Source organism: Neofelis nebulosa, chromosome 1 (genome assembly GCF_028018385.1).
Source record: "Neofelis nebulosa isolate mNeoNeb1 chromosome 1, mNeoNeb1.pri, whole genome shotgun sequence".
Taxonomy (NCBI): Eukaryota; Metazoa; Chordata; class Mammalia; order Carnivora; family Felidae; genus Neofelis; species Neofelis nebulosa.
The window spans coordinates 82,744,071-82,766,318 of record NC_080782.1 but is presented as its reverse complement, the minus strand read 5'-3'; the positions used below and the strand labels follow the sequence as shown (position 1 = coordinate 82,766,318).

The following is a 22,248-nucleotide window of genomic DNA, read 5'->3' as shown; positions in this document are numbered from 1 at the left end:
AGAGAAAATGCAAAAGCAATCAGTATAAAAACCCAATGGTAAAGGCAATTTCTTCCTCTTTAAGTGAATCATTTTTTGGTGAAGGAAACACACGCACAACACACACACACGAGCCTGCACTTTAAAACATCTCTCATTCTAAAAATCAGTGACCAACATCTATTTGGTAGCTCATCGCATCCAGGTTAATTATAAACTGGGTATATGTCATGGCACCATGACCATGACCATGAAACCATCTGTCAGGGCAAAATGAGGAACTAGAGCTAATACTGTATCAGGAGTCATGAGAAGGGCTGATGCTTCTCCAAATGCTTTCTTTGTACTGGTAAATGACTGACATGTCGCCATTAGTGCTTCATTCTTTCAATATAACAGCTGGATGTGGTTAAAGTGCAACACCCTTGGGGCAGGTTAGCATTCAAACTTCTTCTTCTTCTGTGTGGAGGATGGACAGGTTCTTCCCAGCATCAAGTTTAGTTTGGAGCAGTAGCCTTCAACCGTGCCTGCACATTAAAATCACCTAGGAAGCTTTTACAAAACATGATTGAAAGGGTTCTACTTTAGACAAAGTGGATCAAAATCTCTGGGGGTGGGGCTTGGGCACCAGTACTTTTTAAAGTTAAAGTGCTCCATGTAACTTCCAATGTGGGGCTACGATTGTGAAGCTAGAGGGTTTTGATGAGAAAGGAATGGAGAAGATAGGGGCTAAGCATACAGTGTGAAGGCACAATGTGTGCACACTGACAAACCTCACCCAGGAAGAAAGGAATAAAAGAGGGAAAGACCTGAGAAGGCTGTCCACATGTGAAGGAGGGCTTGTCTGTACTCCAAACATGCCCTCTACCCCCAAATCTGCCCATTTGCACTTTAGGTCTATCTGTTGGTGGGGAAGGGAGATGTGACTTAGGCCTTACCAGCTGTAGCCGTGAAACCCTCTGAAAAAGCGATTGCTTTGAGGAACCCAAAATGGACCAATCTGAACCCAAAATCCTTTAGATACAGAACTTTTACTGGAACTGTTGGAAAAGAAGCTCTTTTTCCAGTGAGAATGCTAAACTGCCAAGATGTGAGTCTAGATCTGCTAAGGCTTGCTGCTATACTGAGGGGAGAAGCTGCCTGAGAAGGAAGCCAACGTGGAAGGCTTTCCGGAAGGAAGAGAACCAATCCTAATGGCATTCTGTGAACACTGGATCTTACCTCACATATTATATAGACCACAGTGGTGGGAACCAATGAACTCTTAATGCCTGAGTCATTTTGAGTTGAATTATCTATAAATTACAACAAAAAGAATTCTGAATAACAGACAAGTGGCAAAGCCCAAATGAGTCAATGAAATTGTCTAGGTTGCACTGTCAGATCTGTTACTGTCCCTACTCTTGGGGGAGACCTGGTTGAGTCAAAAGCAGTAAAGGTTACCATAAGCTATAGAAAAGAAATTGAGATTTTCAGTGTTTCAAAGTAACTATGTTAGACTTTTCCTTTTATTTGCAAATCAAAATATCAAAAAGAAGAATTGGTGCCTTTAACTAGGTTCCTAATTTTAAAAAAATCTAATCTTTTTTTGCTAATTGAGTTAAACTGAGCGAGATTAATTATAGCATCAGTTAATTTTTAGCAACACTTAACCTCCTATGGTGAATCAATCTCTGATAAAAACTTAGTTTACAACTTTAAGTGGAAAAAAAACCCATAGTTTTCTGCAACAAACATTACAATAAATTGGGTTTCTATGTACATTAGTAGTCTAGTCTGGAATTTACGAGTTAACAATCCTTGAACTACTCAAATCAGCATCACAATATTTTAGTAAAGCTGAATGTCCTTCATAGCAAACAGAGACAAATATACAATTTTATGGTAAGATATGGAATAAATTTATATTTAACTTACATTTTACAGTCACTGTTTTGAAAATATTTGTCACCTTCACCTTATCCATTTACCATGTACTGAATGGATGATTCAAGTCTGGTCATCTCAAATCTCATGGGTCAACAGACTCCCTTCTTTCCCAGCTCTTTATAAACAAATTCTAGTTGGAACTAGAAATCCATAACATTCAGTTATACTTTTTAACCAAAACTGATTTAAGTAAGCAATTATAACCATCTAATTTTACAGGTCTGTACTTGAAATGCCCCAATCTTGTGTTTCCCCGTGAAGCAAGTAGATGCTAGTAGACTTTGATAAAGTTTTAGGGACAAGACTCCACAAGGGTGAAGGAATACACTTAGGAACAAACCATGTGAGTCAACAGGTCTCAGGAACAAGGCTAAGCCACCACAGGTAGATGTGGGTGTGACAGGCCAAACAAATCATCTGGCCCCCCTCCTAATTGACACTCCTTACATTTGTTCAACAATTAATGATGTGTGATCTGGCAGCAGGCAGTTTTTGTTTATTTGTTGTTTGGTTCCATGTTGTGAATGCTGCTGTTTTAATTTCCACTTGAGGTCATTGCTTTCTGCAGCAGGAATGGGACTAAATAACGTGTCTGTCAGTAGGTAAGACATTGTATATGGAAACCCGAAGTAACTGGTGGCATAATTCTGACTTATCCCAACTGTATCTTAACATGCCTTAAAAACTAGTGACCTGACTAACCTGCTCTCTGATCCTACCTTTGGCCCATCATTCCCGGTTTGGAGTAGGCTACCGCTTAGACTAAATCCTAATACTGGGATAACTGTTGTCCTTGAGCCTCGAAATGTTTTCTCTGGCATTTCACTTCCTGAGGTATCATTCGGCCACTAATCCAAAGGAAGCTCCCAGAGCTGTACCTCCAGGTCATCTTCACTGCCTCTCATCCTGGCCTGTGCCTTTTATCCCATCCCATAGGCTCAGTAGGACCACAGCACATAGTCAGCGCATCTCTCACTCTGAACATTTCCCAGGTAGGAGTCACACACCTATTCACTGTGTGCTTCTCACTTAAGGGGACACATATCAAATTATCCAAGTGAAGCCCCTTTCTCCCTCTTTTTTTAAGAGTGAAGCAGTCTAGTTTATTAAGTTTTTTTCATGTTTATTTTTCAGAGAGACAGAGAGTGCAAGAGGGGGAGGGGCAGAGAGAGAAGGGGACAGAGGATCCAAAGCAGGCTCTGCAATGATAGCAGAGAGCCTGATGCAGGGCTCGAACCCACGAATGGTGAGATCATGACCCGAGCCAAAGGCAGAAGCTTAACTGACTGAGCCACCCAGGTGCCCCGAAGCCCCTTTCTCTTGAACCTAAGCACATATAACTTTTCTCCCCTTGGGGGGTAGGTCTCTAAGGATATTCTCACACATTCTCCTTGATCCCCCAAAACCTGACTTTTTTATCCTAGAGGTGGATGAGGTATAGAATCCTGTAACTGATATATGTAACTACATTTCAGACACTTAACTTGGAAATCTGTCTCACAGATCATATTGTTATCTATCACCTGAGGGTTCCTCCAAAACTTCCCTTTTAATCTCCTGTTTTGGCAAGGATTGCTCTAGCTGGCCCACAGCAGCTTTAGAAAACCTCGTAAAATCATCCAGATAAAAAATGAAAAGATTCTTTGCCGAGAATATTTAGAACACCTACCCTTCATCATGTCTCACGTGAAGAACAATTGGATGACGACCACCTTGTGCTCTATTTCTCATCTCTGAGGTTCCATGCCATTTTTAGGAAAACTTGGCAAACAGTGTTGCTTTAACTTATAGCGAAGGCAGAACCACCTCGACTGCCTGAAATAACACCCTCCTTGATCTACCTGTAACAGTGTCCGATTCATTCCCTGAAGAGTGTTCGGTGTACTGCAGACTGAAAAGACACACAATTCAGCTCAGCAAGATTTCAAGAGTCAAAACTGCTATAAATAAATACAAATCACCTATCTACTCTGGGGTGTGATAACTTGAGTCAACGAACCTTTACAATTGTGTCTTCTAAGTAACAAGACAGATAAATCCATGGTTGACATTAGAAGAGGCATAGGATCTTCTCAATACTTAGAGAGGCAGAACTTTTTGGGATAGCAATTGTAAAAATAATACATCCTCAGAGTTTTTTTGTTTTTTTCTTTATTTTTTTTAACGTGTATTTATTATTGAGAGACAGAGAGACACAGAGCATGAGCAGGGAAGGGGTAGAGAAAGAGAGGAAGACACAGAATCTGAAGCAGGTTCCAGGCCCTTAGCTGTTGGCACAGAGCCTGACATGGGGCTCGAACTCACGAACTGTGACATCATGACCTGAGCTGAAGTCGGTCACCCAACCAACTGAGCCACCCAGGTGCCCCAACACATCCTCATAGTTTTAAGAATCAGTACTGACCATCAGAGAAAAACAAATATGTGATTTCATTCACATGTGGAATTTAAGAAACAAAACACATGAACATAGGAGAAGGGAAAGAAAAATAAGATAAAAGCAGAGAGGGAGGTAAACCCTGCGAGACTCTTAAATACAGAAAACAAACTGAGGGTTGCTGGAGGGGTGGTGGGTGGGGGGATGGGCTAAATGGGTAATGGGCATTAGGGAGGGCACTTATTGGGACGAGCACTGGGTGTTATATGTAAGTGATGAATCACTGGGTTCTACTATTGAAACCAATACTACACTGAATGTAACTAAACTGAATTTAAGTAAATAATGTACCCCCTCCCCCCCAAAAAAAAATATTTAGTAATGACCAGAATAACGAACAGTGTTTTAAAAGTCACTTAAATTCTTCTATCTAAACTATCGGTGATTAACAACACATAAATACCATGTAAATACTTTTTAAAATAGTTTTCCATACATATATAGAAATATAAGGATAGCTTGCTAGCTTAAATAGCTAGATAGGTAAATGGAGAGTAAGACCTTTTCTTTTAAAAGGAAGCATAAAATCTAACATAGCATCAAATGCCTCCACATTTCTTTCAAAGCACCAAGTATTTTATCTTCCATTTTATTTGTGTGTGAAAATACTGGGGCTCTGTTTTATCGCTAAGAAGGGAGAAAAAACAAACCAAAACAGAAACCCCCTTCAGAGATTGCCAGGGAGAAAGCAGGAGGTAAATGTGGATTCCAAGGTGGATTCCTGGAGCAGACAGAGGCTATGACAGGCTGGGAGCTGAGAGTGCATGGAGAGCAAAGGAAGTGTGCTGGTTTGTTATGTTGAACATGAATAAAATTCAAAGGTATTTGATCTTTCACACTTTGTTTGCTTTCTTTTGAGTTCAGTCTTATTTTATTGATCCTTTTACTTATATTAAAGATAAAAATTTATCTGGGAATATCCATGGATCTATTTTCAACAGAAAACATTTGGCAAATGATCTGATCGGGGCTGGAGATACAGAGACGAACCCAAGGCCAACTGTGTACCCAAGATATTTCCAGTTCCATGGAGAAAGCAGCATTAATGCACGATGACAGTAAGATGTGGTAAATCCGAGAGTGGAGTCACTTACAGAGGGCTATTGGAACAACAACCCCCCCCCCCCTAAGAAGTAGCTGAGTCTAAAGCACTCTAGGCATAGAGAGTGGTGTGTGCAAAAGATACAAGAAGTGACAATACAGGATTTATTTCTGGAATGCAGACTAGTGCCACAGGCAGGGCAGCCTGCCCGGTCAGCGCCTCTGTCTGGTTTGCTGCAGTCTGATGTACACACCTACTGGCTCCCATGGATTTGATAAGCTAAGTAACAAGAAAGGGAAAATGTCTGTGAGGGCTTACCCACGTACCAAGCCAGTAACAGACATCCTGAGATCACCTTGGTATTTAAGTTAAATGTGCTCCACAGGGAAGCCATCTCACTACCTTGTCTAATTTATGAATGAAAATGCATGTGTGCTACGTGCAGTAGACTCTGGTCAACCGAAATAATACACTTTCTCTTCCCTGTCCCACCCTTAGACCCAAGCCTCCCGTTAATCTCCTCATTTGTTCCTACTCAGAGCATCTGGTGGAATAATGTTTTCATTGTTTTTAAATAAATGTATTTTAAAATTAAAAGTGACTTGAAGGTATCCTTCAGTGAGCTTCAGAACACTTTTCTAAGAATTTTGGAAAAGGGGGAAAAAGTAATTCAAAACACTTACAGGTATTGGAAATGCCTTCTCCTAACTGGGATATTTTCTTTAGGTAGGTTTCTTCCAGATGACCAGCAGCACCTGCAACTTGTTAGAAATGCAATTTCTCCAGCCCCAGCCCAGACGTACCCAATCGGAAACATGCTGGGGCCCAGCCGCCTATATTCTAACAAGGCTCCAGGTGATTCTGATGCAGGCTCAAGTTTGAGAACCGTTGTTCTAAAGTAGTAAGTAAGGGCCTGGAAAAGCCCACAAATATTCCTATACAAGGCTGCCAGTTATGTTATAAAAGTGTTTATCATTAAAATGTATTTCTTGCGATCAGTGAACAAACCCCTTAAAGTGATCATATCTTACTTGGGGAAGTCACAGCCACAGACTCACCAGAGGTACCTGAGGCATCTTTCTCCTCCAAACCCCTTCTTTTGTTGATGAAAACACTGAGGCTCAGAAAGGCCAAGGAACTTGTCCAAGATCACAGAGCTGATCAGTGGAGGGCAAGATCTAGTCTTTAGACTTCTTAACACAAATTCAAGATCTGGGCAACAAATACTAACCAACTACACAAATAAATTCAGTTCCTCTAGCGAAAAACAGGGATTAAAAAACATGGACTATAGTGAAAATAGTTGTGTTTCTAAACAGGTTTTTTTGTATTAGGAAACTAATACACATTCATGTAGGGAAACTGGAATTAATAAAACTCCTAAAAAAGACACAAAATACCAAGAAAAGTGTTTTTAAGCTTTAGTGTGTGTACATATATGTGCAAATATGTGCACAAAAAGTATTTTGTAGAATAATATATACATATATTCCACTACATATATATACATATACATATATATGTACATATACATATATGTATATTCCACTACATATATATGTATATATAGCAGAATAATGTTTTCATATACACATATATATGTACATATACATATACATATATACATATACTCAACTATATATATTGTGTGTGTGTGTGTGTGTATATATATATATATATATATATATATATATAGCAGAATAATGTTTTCATTGTTTTCAATGAAAGGGAAGGGAAACAAAAAAAAGGTAAGGGAGACAAGGGAAACAAAAGCAAAAATGAACTATTGGCACTTCATCAAGATAAAAAGCTTCTGCACAACAAAGGAAACAATCAACAGAACTAAAAAGCAACCTACAGAATGGGAGAAGATATTTGCAAATGACATATCCAACAAAGGGTTAGTATCCAAAATCTATAAAGAACTTATCAAACTCAACACGCAAAAAACAAATAATCCTGTTAAGAAATGGGCAGAAGACATGAATAGACATTTTTTTCAAAGAAAACATACAATACAAATGGGTAACAGACACATGAAAAGATGCTTAACATCACTCATCAGCAGGGAAATACGAACCAAAGCCATGATAAGATACCACCTCACACCTGTCAGAATGGGTAAAATTAACACAAGAAACAACAGATGTTGGTGAGAATGAGGAGAAAGGGAAAACTTCTTGCACTGTTGGTGGGAATGCAAACTGGTGCAGCCACTCTGGAGAACACTATGGAGGTTCCTCAAAAAGTTGAAAATAGATCTACCCTACAACCCCAAAATTACACTAATAGGTATTTACCCAAAGGATACAAAAGTACAGATTCAAAGGGGTACATGTACCTGATGTTTATAGCAGTATTATCAACAATAGCCTAACTATAGAAAGACCCCAAATGTCCATTAACTGATGAATGGATAAAGAAGAAGATGTGGTGTGTGATGTGGTGTGTGTGTGTGTGTGTGTGTGTGTGTGTGTGTGTGTAATATTACTCAGCCATCAAAAGGAATGAAATCTTGCCATTTGCAATGACATGGATGGAGATAGAGTGTATTATGCTAAGCAAAGTAGGTCAGGCAGAGAAAGACAATTATCGTGTGATGTCACCCATGTATGGAATTTAAGAAACAAAACAGATGAACATAAGGGATTGGGGGTGAAAAAGAGAGAGAGGGAAACAAACCATTTTAATGATTGATTTGTATTTCATTAGAATCTATTTTTTACATTTTCTTATTTTTTGCATTTACATTGTTTCCAACATTTTGCTCTAGGAATAGGAAAGAAAGTAAGATATGAAATGTCAGTAACATGCAGGAAAGGTGCATTACATAAGCAGGCCACAATTCAGTACCAAAGAAGGGACCCTTGCGAGCTGGAGAATTGAAAGACCAGGCCCCTATGGAGATATTAAGATGGGGATGAGGAATATTTCAGGAAACGTGGAAATCCCCAAGTAAAAATGACCAGTCACAATGTTCCCAGACATGGTACGTGTACAGATGTGGCAACCCCAGAAAGCGCACAAAGGTTCACCCAAGGCTAACACATCCACTCGCCTCTCTGTGTCCCATAACTCATAGAAGTTACTTTTCTAGAAAGACTTCAGTCAAGTGATAATAAACCTCTTCAGTGTTTCATTTATCATAGAAAGGACAATTCATCAAAACAAATCTTCAGAAGAATTCTTGAAAGCTAATATAATACACCTTTTTCTTTCTTAATCAATGCCTGTTGTTTCCTCCCATCAGAATAAAATTCCGTCTTTTTTTTTAAACTCAGTGCAAAAACAATGTTCTCTAATAATGATGGATGACCTATTTATATCATATGAAAGTGAGAGTATATTGCTTCTAACCTAAAAGGCTATGTTTAGGTTGCTCAGCTAAAATGTTCTCTAGTTATAAAATATTTATAAAGTAATTTTCCTATGTTTTGCCCTTTCAACAGGTTTGAGATTATAAGCATAGTGTTTGGGTAGGAACTACATTCATATCTTACCAGTTCAACAATTTTCCCAAACAAATAACAATCTTTTCCCAATTGGGTCCTTACTCAACATAGTCATAGTCTTTATTTTTATTTCTATCTAAATTTTAGAAAGAATTTCAACACCTGTGTTGAGTGATAAATTTTTTAATTGAAATATTCTGATCTTCAAATGGCCACTTACATTTTCACACTTTCCTTTTTAACTCTTTGGCAGCATTTCTAAAGGGCTGGTCTTTTTTGGATTTTAAATGTCTGTTCAAAGAGAAGATTCACAGAGATTTAATCATGCAGAGCTCCAAATGAAATAAAACAAAACTTCTTTTCTGAAAGGCCAGGTATTCCAATGTTGACCTTGAGTTTTAGTGGAAGAACCCATCTCCTGAGCAGTTGGTAGTGACACTGACTCTGTACCATTGTTGGGGGAGGGGACTCCACTATGGAAGTCCACCAAGGAAGATATCATTCACCTCTAAAAGAATTTCAAGGAAATTCCTTCCTGAGCTTTTTATGGGGACTATTCCCAAAAACAAACTTTCTGAGGCAGTATTTCTGAAAGTGTGTTCTGTGGTTCACAATTACCCTAGGATGATAACAACTGTTTCTCAGTTTAAAATAAAACAAGATTACCTAATTATACAGCTTTTGGAGATGGTTAAGCAAAGGTGAGCCGTTCAACATGCTAAAGTACCTGCTGAAGAAGGGAAGGGGTAGAGAGGCAAATGGTGGTTCCCAAAGCTTATCTGACCATGAACTCTTCCTAAAACAAACAAACAAACAAACAAACAAACAAAAACAAAAACAAAAAAAACCAAACTATTAAATGTCCCAGTGAAGAATTTGAAGCCACCAAGGCAGCATCAAAGGTCAATTGTCTCTTCTTTTATGTCCTGCCCTAACATCACCTCCACAGTTTTACTGACAATTCTGTAGATACTTCTACCCTTTCAGCTCTGTTCTTTATGAATTTGCATCAGCCTATATTTACCCCATGTGTTGGAAAGGCTTTTCTGTCATGAAAGCGTGTAATTGCCTTATTTTCTAATTCCTGCAAAGGGACAGGTAGCTGTTCCTAACGTGTGCCATGGCACTACTTTATCTCTTTAGACTTTTCCCCTGGTGTCTTTCCCTCGTGTACACATATTTTGAATTGAAATCAGTGGAATTTTTTTAAACATAATTCAATTGCCTCTCCCATATTTGTTTTCAAAAAGTGATGGCTTCTTCCATCAGGAAATAAGGAATGTGCTTTGCTTCCTGTTAGAAGAAAGTAAACAGCCAGCTTCCTACTGTGGCAGAGGTGGGGGGTAGAAGAAACCTACTCCATAGCCAGGCCTCTATTGCCAACCCCCTGCACCTCATATTTCTAATCCCTTTATCCTTGTCCCTTGAACAAGAATTCAGGTCTGTTGGCCTCCTGATATCTAAGTGTGATTGGGAACCTTAGTAGTAACAGTTCTGTCCTTTCTCTGGATCAAGGAATCCTGGAATCCAAATTGAAATGAGAAAAAAGTAAATCTCTTATATGAAACATGCTTTCCAAACTGGCTTCCACTGCTCTGACTTTGTCCTGCCCTGGTACTAATATTGAGTCCAAGAGAGCACGACTTCCTGCAAGGTCCCTAACCTGTAGCCCCACCTCAAATTCCACAGGATTCTAGGATGACCAACCACTGAGGGGTTTTCCAAAATTCGGGACTTTCAGGATAAAAGCTGGGAAAGTCCTGGACAAATTGGGATTGTTCACTCTGTTCTTTTTTTTTTTTTTTTTAATTTATTTATTTATTTTTGGGACAGAGAGAGACAGAGCATGAACAGGGGAGGGGCAGAGAGAGAGGGAGACACAGACTCGGAAACAGGCTCCAGGCTCCGAGCCGTCAGCCCAGAGCCTGACGCGGGGCTCGAACTCATGGACAGTGAGATCGTGACCTGGCTGAAGTCGGACGCTCAACCGACTGCGCCACCCAGGCGCCCCTGTTCACTCTGTTCTTAAAGCACCTTTGACAGCAGTCCTTCCTGATAGGAGCACAGAGTCAGGGTAGCAGAACCTTCTCTCTAGTGATTCCCACTCTTGTCTCTAGGAAGCTAGTAAGCAGCTGAAGCCAGGATAAGACACAGTGAGGAGTCTGGCTCCTCTCCTCTCCCCCTCCTCCCTTTTAGCACCTCCCAGCAGTTCCCAGAGCCTCCTCTTTCTATCCTTTTGTCCTTCAAGTCTTGGTCACAGAATGTCCTACTTTATTATTTCCTTACTAATAATATGCCTTTTAGTAAGTCATTCTAATAAGGGGAATCACCTGGAGACTTTATCTCCCTTGAGTCTGGGCATAAAGTCAGCACAATCAAATGGCCCCTGGGATGGATGGCAAGTTCATTAAAGGAATACTTATGTTCTTTCTACCTAGTTGTTATTTGTGACCAGTGGGGTTGATAAACTCTTCTGGTCTGATAGGGTTCCTTCTAGAACTATATGGCTGAGTCACAGCTTCCTGACCTAAGACCTAAAGAGTATGATCTACCCATAAGGTAGTAATACTCTTTTTATCACTTATTTTAGTTAGGATGTATCTACTTTAAGTAACAGAAAAACCTATTCCAGCTGATTTATAAAATAAAGGGATTGTATTGTTTCAAAAAACTTGAAAGTTTAAAATAGGGAAGTTTCAAAAGAGGCTTGACAGCACTCTGTGAAGTCATCCAGGATCTAATGTTTTCATTGTCTGCCCTACTTTTCATGGTTTTGCTTCATTGTAAGACTGGATTCATTACCCCCAACAAAGGTTTGTTTCTTGTCACAAATTAGATCAAGTGAAATCTGCAGGCCTTATTTCTCACTTCCAGCTCCAGTGTTAGTGCTTGGATTTCTGTTACACTAGTGTAAACCAGTCACAAATCCCTGACTGATCACTGGTTTCCAAAAACAAACAACCAAAAACACCATTCTCACCCAGCATTTAAAGAATCAGAAAGGGCTGAAGATTTGCAGACAAAGGAGAGGTCACCTCAAGCCCAAAATGGTCCACACCTGGATACTCTCTCAATCTCCCACACGTCCCAGCCATTCTCCTCCCTCAGGAGCAAACCAGCCCTCACTGGCTTTTCCTCTCCTGTCCAAAGCCAGGGCACTGGTAGGCATGCTCCCCAGGAGATGATGGAGGCATTTCCCTTTAAAAACTGGTTTGCTCCACCTAGAGGCATACTCACCACACTCAGCTAATAGGGGAAGGGCCCCCGTGCAGGGACTGAAACATAGTCTGGGGCCATATTGTCCCCTATTCCTCCCACCAAGTGTGGGAGCAGGCTCCAGGTCCTTCCACTTGCGTGTGCCACCTCGAGAGCTGTTAAGGACAAACTCCTATTGGGTATTTGGATGACTTTCTGCAGTTTTCATCATTTATTCAGTTCCATTATTACACATTTATTTATTTATTTACTTTTATTTTGAAAGAGCGCGCGTGCGCACACAAGTGGGGGAGTGGCAGAGAGAGAGAGAGAAAGAGAGAGATTGAATCCCAAGGGGGCTTCATGCTGTCAGCACAGAGCCTGACACAGAGCTCTAACTCATCAACCATGAGATCCTGACCAGAGCCAAAACCAAGAGTTGGATGCTTAACCACCCAAGCCACCCAGGCACTCCATTATTACACGTGTTAATGTTATAATGTGAACATCTTTTGTTCTCCTTCTTTCAATTCGAATACATTCAAACTACCTCATTGAATATGTAGGTTTATTCATAATTCAATACACTTGTATCTATGTATTATTTATTTATTACTTAAACAAACTAGACTAACAAAGAATTATTCAGTAGAATTCCCAAGGACTTTTTGAAGAGATTTTAAAATAAATAAGCAAATACATACATGTACATACATACATACATATATACCAGACATACTTACGTAAATCCATTCTTCTGACTTTCTTCAAAGTAGTGAGGTTTTCCCTCATAAGTATCTTCAATTTCCCTCTTCAACTTTATTTATACCATTAGCATTTAGACTCTTGAGCTTTTTAAAAAGAGTTTACTAAAAAAAGTTATCAAAAACTTCAACCCTCATAAGATATCCCAGATTCTATACAATAAATTTGAATTAGTCCAGTTATACTCAGTGTTATTTGCATAAGTTCACTTATTCAATGTCAGAAACCTAATATTAGATTACATTTGCATTGTTTCTTAAAAGTTGCATTTTTAAACTGAATTTGCAAATACAAAAAGTAAGTACGAAACATGGTTTAAAGGTAGAGACGGAGGTGACTGGAGACATTTTGGTAGATAGCGTGCTTTCGCATACAGGTCACAGGTTCACCCAGACACTTCCGTCCCACTGACTTACCCAGCTGGCTCCCCATCAGACCCTCTCACTGCCACACTTCCACTACCTTCTGCCTTTTCCAGCCCCATATGATCTCCGCGGTGAACACTACTCTGCGCCCGCCTCAGCTGTGGGTGAAGCCAGAATGAATAGACCCTCTGTGGGATTTAGTAATACAAATGAAGAGTGCACATGAACACCAGCTCTGTAGCGTATAATACGAAGCAAGATGCAGATGGAAGGCTGGGTCTCCCCAACAACAGACAACTTCAAGAACAGTGTCCATTATAAGGCCAAATGTTGCTGGGGGGGTGGTGGTGGTAAGGAAATAATCTGCTTTGCCCATTTCATAATCTAAATTTTACTCTTTCTAACCAAGGGTATTTTAGCCATTTCTTATAGTCGAGTTTAGTCATCACCATGATTAAAGTAAACAATAGGATAAAAAACATAATTAAGTTCAGCCCAAAACTGCCTTAAGAGATGCTCCAACAAGCAGTTGGAGAGATACTTTGCTCAGAAATAATACTGTTTGTCTTATTAACTTGTACCCATCACTCTTCCTGAACTGTGTTTGATGCAGTAATGAAAGAGAAAGAAGTACTGACACAGAGAGTTGGACTCTGTCTCCATGACACCAAATCAAGAACTGCCTCCTTCTCCGTCTTTCGCCACCACCTGGGAGACTCTGTTGGCAGAAGACAGAGCAGAACGGTTTCTGTGGCAGACTGAGGTTGTGATGCAAACAGCTCTGATGACATTTCCTTGAGTGGTGCCCTGTCACCTGAAAAGCCACTTCTGCTTCTCGATCACGCCCCAGTCCTAAAATGGTCACAGAGAATTAATCATCTGAAACCCACATGTCAGCACAGATGGGGGAGGGAGGAGGCCTGTAGTGATAAATGACAATGTCTTCAAAGCAAGTTCTAAAACCACAGTTTCAGTGAATGAAATGCTTTTGTCTAATAAACTTTATTTATGTGGAGTTTACCCATAATGGACATTTTAAACATATAGTTCAATAGAGTTTGACAAATGCTACACGCCTCTGTAATCACCACCACAGTCAAGATTATAGAACATTTCTATCACTCCAGAAAGTTCCCTTGTGCCCTTCCCCAGAAATGGCCACAGGAAATATTTTTTATTTTATAAGCCATAGAACATTTATTTGAACATTTTTAAAATTGGAGTAGCATAAAGAAGAATCCGTTCACTTGCCAGAAAAAAACATTTAGATCTTAAATCCTTAACATAAAATCAGATAACACTTCCCTCAGCATAGTTTTAGCATGAACTAACTACTAATGAGAAGACATTGCCATAGTACTTTCAAACATGGCTAACATTTGAAGTGTAACATTCACCCAAAAATCTGAGTGGGAAAGGAATGCTTTAGCTTACTTGATACATCCTGAAGTTATAAAGGTAGTACTAAGTCTACGTGGTAGGTAGCTCACATTGGCGAGAAGACTGGAAGAGGGAGGAAGCAAAAATGGAAAGAAAAAAGACCACGTAAAATACATATCATTCATGTACTTATGTAAAATTATACATATGTATGTACATATGTGGAAGTTGAATTTAAAATACAAAAAAAAAATTACAGAGACCTCAATTCTTGCAAAATTTTAAAAGTCTCCTAGTGAACTCCCTTCAAAACATGTCCAGTTTTATGTCACATCAAATAACTTTCTCGTCCATCTTAAAAAATAAAAACAAACTACAATCTAGAAGAGATTATTGACTGATGGAAATAGAGTCTGAGATTTGGAGTGAAAAGTGCTTTCTCAGCCTGCAGCTGAACATTCTGCTCCGAAAGTGCTTCCCTGCCTGCTTCTCCACAAATCAATAATAGATCAGACAAGAACTTTTGTTGTTGCTACTTTCTAAGAGATGCAGAAAACTGGGCAAGTCGGGAGCCCAACGAGAATTCTTGACTGTAAACCCCATATCCATCTCTGTCAAGTGCAGTCTGTGGAAGCATTTCGGAAGGAGAGCCACTTTCAGCCTGCTCTCTTCAAAGCAGTCTGCAGCTAGGAAGCTCCAGTGATTTCTAGTGTGACTTCTTAAGCAAACCTTAAAATTGGTTCATGCCATTAGAAAATGAAATTATAGCTGAAATTTTATCCAAAAACTGACATTGGTAAGGAAATCTAGGAGGAAAAAAACCCACAATTGCACAACAAAAGATTTACCTTACTTTTTAAAATATAAAAACAATTCACTAATAAAAATATGGTAAGGAAACAAAACAGATGAATGTTGGGGGGAAGGGAAGGAAACATAAGATAAAAACAGAGAGGGAGGCAATGCATAAGGGACTCTTAAATACAGAGAATAAGCTGAGGGTTGCTGGAGGGGAGGTGGGGCGGTGGGGGGAATGGCCTAATGGGTGATTGGTATTAAGGAGGACACTTGGGATGAGCCCTGGGTGTTATACACAAGTGATGAATTACTAAGTTCTACTCCTGAAACCAATACTGTACACTCTCTGTTAAGTAACTTGAATTTAAATAAATAAGTTTAAAGCTATGCCTGGGTGACTCAGTCAGTTGAACATCCGACTCCTCTGATTTCAGCTCAGGTCATAATCTCACTGTGAGTTCAAGCCCCGCATTGGGCTCCACACTGACAGTGCAGAACCTGCTTGGGATTCTCACTCTCTCAAAATAAATAAATAAACTAAAAAAAAAAAAAAAAAAGTTTAAATAAATAAATTTAAAAACAAAATAAAAATATGGTAAACTAGAAAAAAATTATCCATAATTCTTCCTCCCAAAAAGCTTTGATAAAATTTAGTCTCGAATATTTCTTAACATCGTGGAAATCAACCATATATAACATTTTGCATCTCAGTTTTCCACTTAACTATTGTAATGTATATGTTTTACAGATCATAAATAATTGTTAATAAACTTTTTTGTGGTTGTCATAATTAAATCCGACAAAAGTAATACTCTTGCATCCCCAGAGCTGGACAATTCAGCTGGTTCCAATATTTTGTTATCACTATGGCTAATGTATTTATATGTGAGTCTTCTTCTGTATTTTGGAATATTTCCCTAGAATATATTTTAAGATGGGCAGTCTCTGCATTTGGGTGTAAAAACTTTACATCTCTTGTGACATATTTCCAGTTTGCTTTACAAAGCATAATATAGTCTCTTTTTAGGGCAATTTGGCAGTGTGTATCAAGATCCTCACAAATATTCCATTATTTTCCTAGGGAACAATCAGAGATGCATAAAATGGTTTTGTTTACAGTACTATTGCAGTACTACTTCCATTAAAAAAAGTTGGCCACAATCTAAATGTCAAAACTAAAAAAGCAGTTAGAAGAAAATTATGGTAGCCATAGAATATACTTATACACCCTTAAAATCCTTTTTTCAAAAAAAATGTAAAAACATGCAACATGTCAAAATATACATATAATTAAGACAATGAAAAAAACTAGAATATAAAATTATACATATATGCCAATTACATACCTAATTATATACATATACACATATAATTATATGTATGTGTTCACAGAAAAATGTCCAGAAAGAAACACATCAAAATGTATACAAGATTGTTTTCAATGATTATTTCATAAGGGATGATTATAAGTGTTCCTTGTTGTATACCTTAATGTATATTTTTACATATTCAGACTATTAGACATTGCATTTCCATGTTCTATCACATTTATGTAAAAGTATATATGTGTATATTAAAGAATAGATTGAATAGACTGTTTAAAACAAAAAAAATAATTAGAGACACTCCAATTCTTACAAAATAAATTTTTAAGGTTTATTTTTGGTCTATTTTGTATGAATAGAAAAAATGATTAATTTTTCAGGCTGAGTTCTTATATTTAAACACATCCAAAATCCTCAAGTAAATACTATGTGACCACTCAGCTCTCCGTCTACAGGGTACATTCCAAACTCCTCAAATGCCCACACAGATCCAAGATCCCTCAGAATCTGGCTTCTACTCACCTACACAGCCTCCTCTCTGATTACCAACCCTCCCAGTTCACAACACTCTGCCTTCCTGGCCATGGGAATGGGCATTCGCCAAGCAGAAACATACTTCATCCATTCAATAGAGGCAACTCCTACAGGGCCACAAGACTCTCCTGAGATGTCACTTCTGAGAAGTCTTCTGTTCCCTCCTTCCCCGCAGGCTGCTGCGTGTCCTTCCTTTGAACTGTCAGCATGCCTTCACTTTTGCAATTCTTGATAATTGTACTCATCACACTTCATCTTGAATGCTTGTGTACTTACTATACCCTCCCTTTTAAAAAGTCAGCAAGGGCAGATTTTTTTTCTTGTTTTGCTCACTGCTGCATGCCCAGTGTCCAGAAAAGTACTTAGAGGTACCCAATCAATGTTTGAATGTTTCTATGACTGACTTACAGAATCAACGAGTCAATGAATGATTGAATGGATTCAGCAGAAAACTTCAGTGTCTAAAATACAAGGTATCCAGCAAGGGGCAGAAGTAATGCCAAAAAGGAGGCAGAAAAGGAAGAAGATATAGAGAGACTTCAAAGATAAGTAGATTGGCAATGTGGAAAAAGCATGGACTCTCACCAGAAACTGCTATATGACTTTGAGAAAGTTCCTCAATTTGCACTTGTAAAATGGGATATAATACTCATTTGGTTGAGAATTAACTGAACTATATTTATAAATGTACACACAGTGCCTTGCATGTAGTAAGCATTCAGTGAATTTTTTAAAAATTTTCTTAATGTTTCATTTATTTTTGAGAGAGAAAAAGTATGAGCAGGGGAGAGGCAGAGAGAAAGGGAGATACCAAATCCATGAAGCAAGTTCCAGGCTGTGGGTGTCAGCACAGAGCCCACAGCAGCACTCAAACTCATGAACCATGAGATCATGACCTGAGCTAAACTGGGAAGTTTAACCTACTGAGCCACCCAGACGCCCCAGCATTCAGTGAATGTTTGACCTTTTCCCTATCCCCTTCCAGTTTGATCTAGTTGTTTAGATACCTATGAAAAACTGGTCACAAATTCATAAGAAAAAATGCACTGGATAAAATTATGTTTACTATAATTTTTTCAAGATAAGTCATTCTAACAGTAAAGGGAAGATGCCCAAACTCTTACAAGGTTAGGCATCACAACCACAAGGAGATGCTTTTAATGTGACCCGTACTGAAGGAAGGGGCCCCAGAGGTCGCTCAGGGGTGAGTTTTGTACAGAACTCACCTTATATACTTTAATGACAGAGCAAAGAAGTATTCCCAGAACACAGGAAAACTACTCTCTTATGGGTTTCGTTACCCTTTCTGTTGATGAGACAAACACATGCAATATTAAATTCTGTCCTAGAGCCATTTGGCTAAATGTGTGGATGTCTAGAACCAAAAATACATTCATCGATTTTGGGATTTGACTCTATTAATATGCTTTTCAAACAGATATTTCTGTTCACCTTGAAGCACTGGTGCTCATGTGAGGCTGGATGGTTGGGAACACTGGTCTTACTAGACAACAAAAATCAGCTCTTTGAGATCATTAGAGCCACACATGGGAGGGCGGCCCACCACAGCCTGTTCCTGGTGAGCTGGCACCATCAGGGACGTCAAGGTGAGTTTTCTAGAGCAGAATGCTGCATCCACAAGCCTCACTTGGGGCCTCCCTGGCAGAGCAAGAAAATTTGCCACAGCAAAAGAGTTTTTTGCTGAGAAAAAGGGAAAATAAGCCATGGGATTAGAGCAGCAAGAATAAACATTCCTGCTGCCAGTATCATAAAGATTCTTTAATTTAACAATGAGCACAAGCCTTTATTGCTTCCACCAAAATTTATGGCTCCCATATCTGGCAGCAACACGATAAATCTTCACTCACATTGTCATAGCCTTTTTTATTTAGAACTTTTCATGCTTTTATTTTATTGTTTTAGTTTACAGGGAGAGAGTGCAAGAGAGAGAACAGGGGTGGAGCAGAGGGAGAGAGAGAGAATCTTAAGCAGGCTCCATGCTCAGCACAGAGCCCAGCATAGGGCTTGATCCCACAAACTGTGAGATCATGATGTGAGCCGAAATCAAAAGTCAGAATCTTAACCAACTGAGCCGCCCAGGTGCCCTCACTTGTCATTGCCTTTGAAGTATTAGTTTACCTACCTTGGTTCTGCATTATGAGCCACGTGGGATTTTGTCAGTATTCTTAGGTGTTGTGTTTTGCTTCTTTGTTAGTTTGAAACTCTATTTATACGTATGAATATGTGTGCTAGACATACAAAGATGAGTCCCCTTCTCCTGAGTATATATTTTCCCTTGCCATTTTATGTCATTGTAATCCTCAAACTTCCTACATTTGAATGTTGAGCACTTCTTAATTTGACTAGTCAACTCATTTGGCTGATATCAGCCAAAGTCAGACAAAGGGCAGAGGGAACTGTAGGCAGGAAACATAGTTAAGCAAGGTGGGAATTCACCACAGAGCTTGGCTACAATTAGGTGTCTGGGGAGAAGCTGTTTGTTCAGAGGTGGGGGAGACAGAAGGGGTAAGGAGAAACCGAAGAAGGAAGAATGGCGCCTTGCCGGCAAGTGGAAGGAGGAGGAGCAGACGGATATAAACGGCAAGGTAGGAGGGGCGCCTGGGTGGCTCAGTCGGTTAAACGTCTGACTTCGGCTCAGGTCACGATCTTGCGGTCCGTGAGTTCGAGCCCCGCGTCGGGCTCTGGGCTGATGGCTCAGAGCCTGGAGCCTGCTTCCGATTCTGTGTCTCCCTCTCTCTCTGCCCCTCCCCCGTTCATGCTCTGTCTCTCTCTCTGTCTCAAAAATAAATAAAACGTTAAAAAAAAAAAAAAAACCGGCAAGCTAGGAATGAAATGATAGCACATTCATAGGTGGCACCTGAGGAGAGACTTCCTAGTAGGATGTGGTGTGGCCTTGGGGGAGGTGCCGATGGTAATTAGGAGCTGAGGCAATTGTCTCCAGAGGAGAAAGCTCCCCTAGCACTGCTACAGTGCAGGAAAATTCACGTAGACACAAGACCTAAACACAGGTTTCATCCGTTATGAGATGGGAAAACTATTGAAGGACTCTGAGCAGATGAATTCCATGATTGGTCTTAACTTTGAAAACATCACTGGCTACTTCGTTGAGAATAATTAACGGGTGGCAAGTTTGATTGACAGAAGGGAGATTCGTTTTAGAAAGCCATCGGCATAGTCCAAAGGAGAAACAACGATAACTTGGACCAGTGTGGCAGCAGAGGAGGCATACATTTTTAAGGAGAAACAATGATAACTTGGACCAGTGTGGCAGCAGAGGAGGCATATATTTTTAAGGTGCAACAAACATAGGGGATGAAAGAAAAAGAGAAGCAAAGGAGAATTCCAAGGTTTGAGGCCTGAGCAACTAGAAAAAACCTGGTGCCATTTTACTGCAATAGGGACGGCTGTACGGGGAGCAACTTTGGGAGAGGGAAGAGATTTGAGGGATCACCAGCTTACAGCCATGAGACTGGCTGAACACATTAAGGTGGTGAGTGTGGGAGTGCAAGGACTGAACTCTGGGGCACAACACTCACAGGAAGGGTGACCAGCTATTCTGGTTTTCCCAAGGCTGAGGATTCCCAGAACATGGGACCTTCAGGAAGCCTCTGAGAAAACTGAAATCATTGATCACCTGTTCAGAGGTCAGGGAGATGAATGAGAAACCCATGGGAAGGAATAGCAGGGCGATGAGAGACACGTTGCCCGGGGAGCCAAGTAAGGAACACACAGCCCTCAACTCTGTTAAATGCTGCTGATGGGGCAAATGACAGGAAGACTGACAGCTGACCACTGGACAGACAACAGAGAAGTCACAGGGGACCCTGACAAGGGCAGTTTTAGTGGAAGTCACCTGGGACAGAAAGCCTGATTCTGGTGATACGAGAGGGTCTTAATCTGCTTAGGCTGCTATAGAAAAATATCATAATCTGTGTGGCATAAATGACAGAAATTAATTTCTCATAGTTCTGGAAGCTGGGAAGTCTGAGATCAAGGTGTTAACAGATTCAGTTCCCGGTGAGGACCCTCTCTACCTAGCTTGCAGACAGCTACCTTCTCACTGGGTTCTCACCTTCCTGTGTGTGTGTGTGTGTGTGTGTGTGTGTGTGCATGCCCGCAAAGACAGAGACAGAGAGGTTGAGATTCCTTTCTATTCCTATAAGGCCATCAATCCTATTAGGTTAGGACCTCACCCTTATGACTTCATTTAACCTTAAAGTCCTTATCTCCACATAGGGTCACATTTGAGGTTAGGGCATCAACATATGAAGGGGATGGAAGAAGTAGGGGACACACAGTTTAGACCACATCAAAGAGAGAAATTAGAATGAGAAAAATAAAAACACTTTCAGGGAGTTTTCCTGTCCACAAAAGTTAGGGGGAGTGGTAGTTGATATATAGGATTGAAAGAAGGTTGTTTGTTTGTTTTAAGGTGGATAGAAGGGGGGAAAATGTGTTTGTATCCTGATGGAAATGATCTAGCAAAATGGGAAGCCGGTCCTTGAATAGTTGAGAGGGAGTAGGACCTAAGGACAACTGGGGGATAGGCCTGAACAAGGAACACAGATGGCTCATTCCCTGGAAGAGGAGTGAGGGCAAAATTTTTGGACAGAGATGCACGTGGGTCTGTAGATGTAGCATGTGGGCTCATCAAAATTCTGTTCCGATAACTTCTGTTTTCTTGATTACATATAAAGGAAAGGTCATGAGCTGAGAGTGAGGATGGCAGCAGCCGATGGCAGTTTGAGTGCAGAGGGAAGGTAAGAGAGTCATCTAGAAGAGGAGAGTCCTGTGGAGAGGAAATCCAATATAATTGTGAGGGAGCATTAAGGACTCCCTTTGCATTGAGCATCCTTTACAATGGAAGTCCAACACTTACAGCTTAGCAGAATCCAGTGTGATCATCGCAGGAGGGCTGTACACAAGGCTAAGGGTTAGCCGCCCTGGGGTCTGGTCAGTCAGGGTTTCACCATCCGCGTATGTGAGTCAATCTCTCTGAACCTCCTTGCATTTTAATCTGTAAAAC

At 40.0% G+C, this 22,248-nt stretch overlaps 1 long non-coding RNA gene across 1 annotated transcript in view; it reads left to right on the top strand.

Moving 5' to 3' along the window:
• The window catches only part of LOC131510184 (uncharacterized), a 30,276-nt gene extending 14,738 nt beyond the window's left edge, over window positions 1-15,538 (top strand). The window contains exons 2-3 of the long non-coding RNA XR_009260929.1: window positions 6,114-6,288; window positions 13,778-15,538. This is a non-coding gene — a long non-coding RNA (uncharacterized LOC131510184). The remainder of the gene's footprint in view (window positions 1-6,113; window positions 6,289-13,777) is intronic.
• Window positions 15,539-22,248: the final 6,710 nt, after the last annotated feature.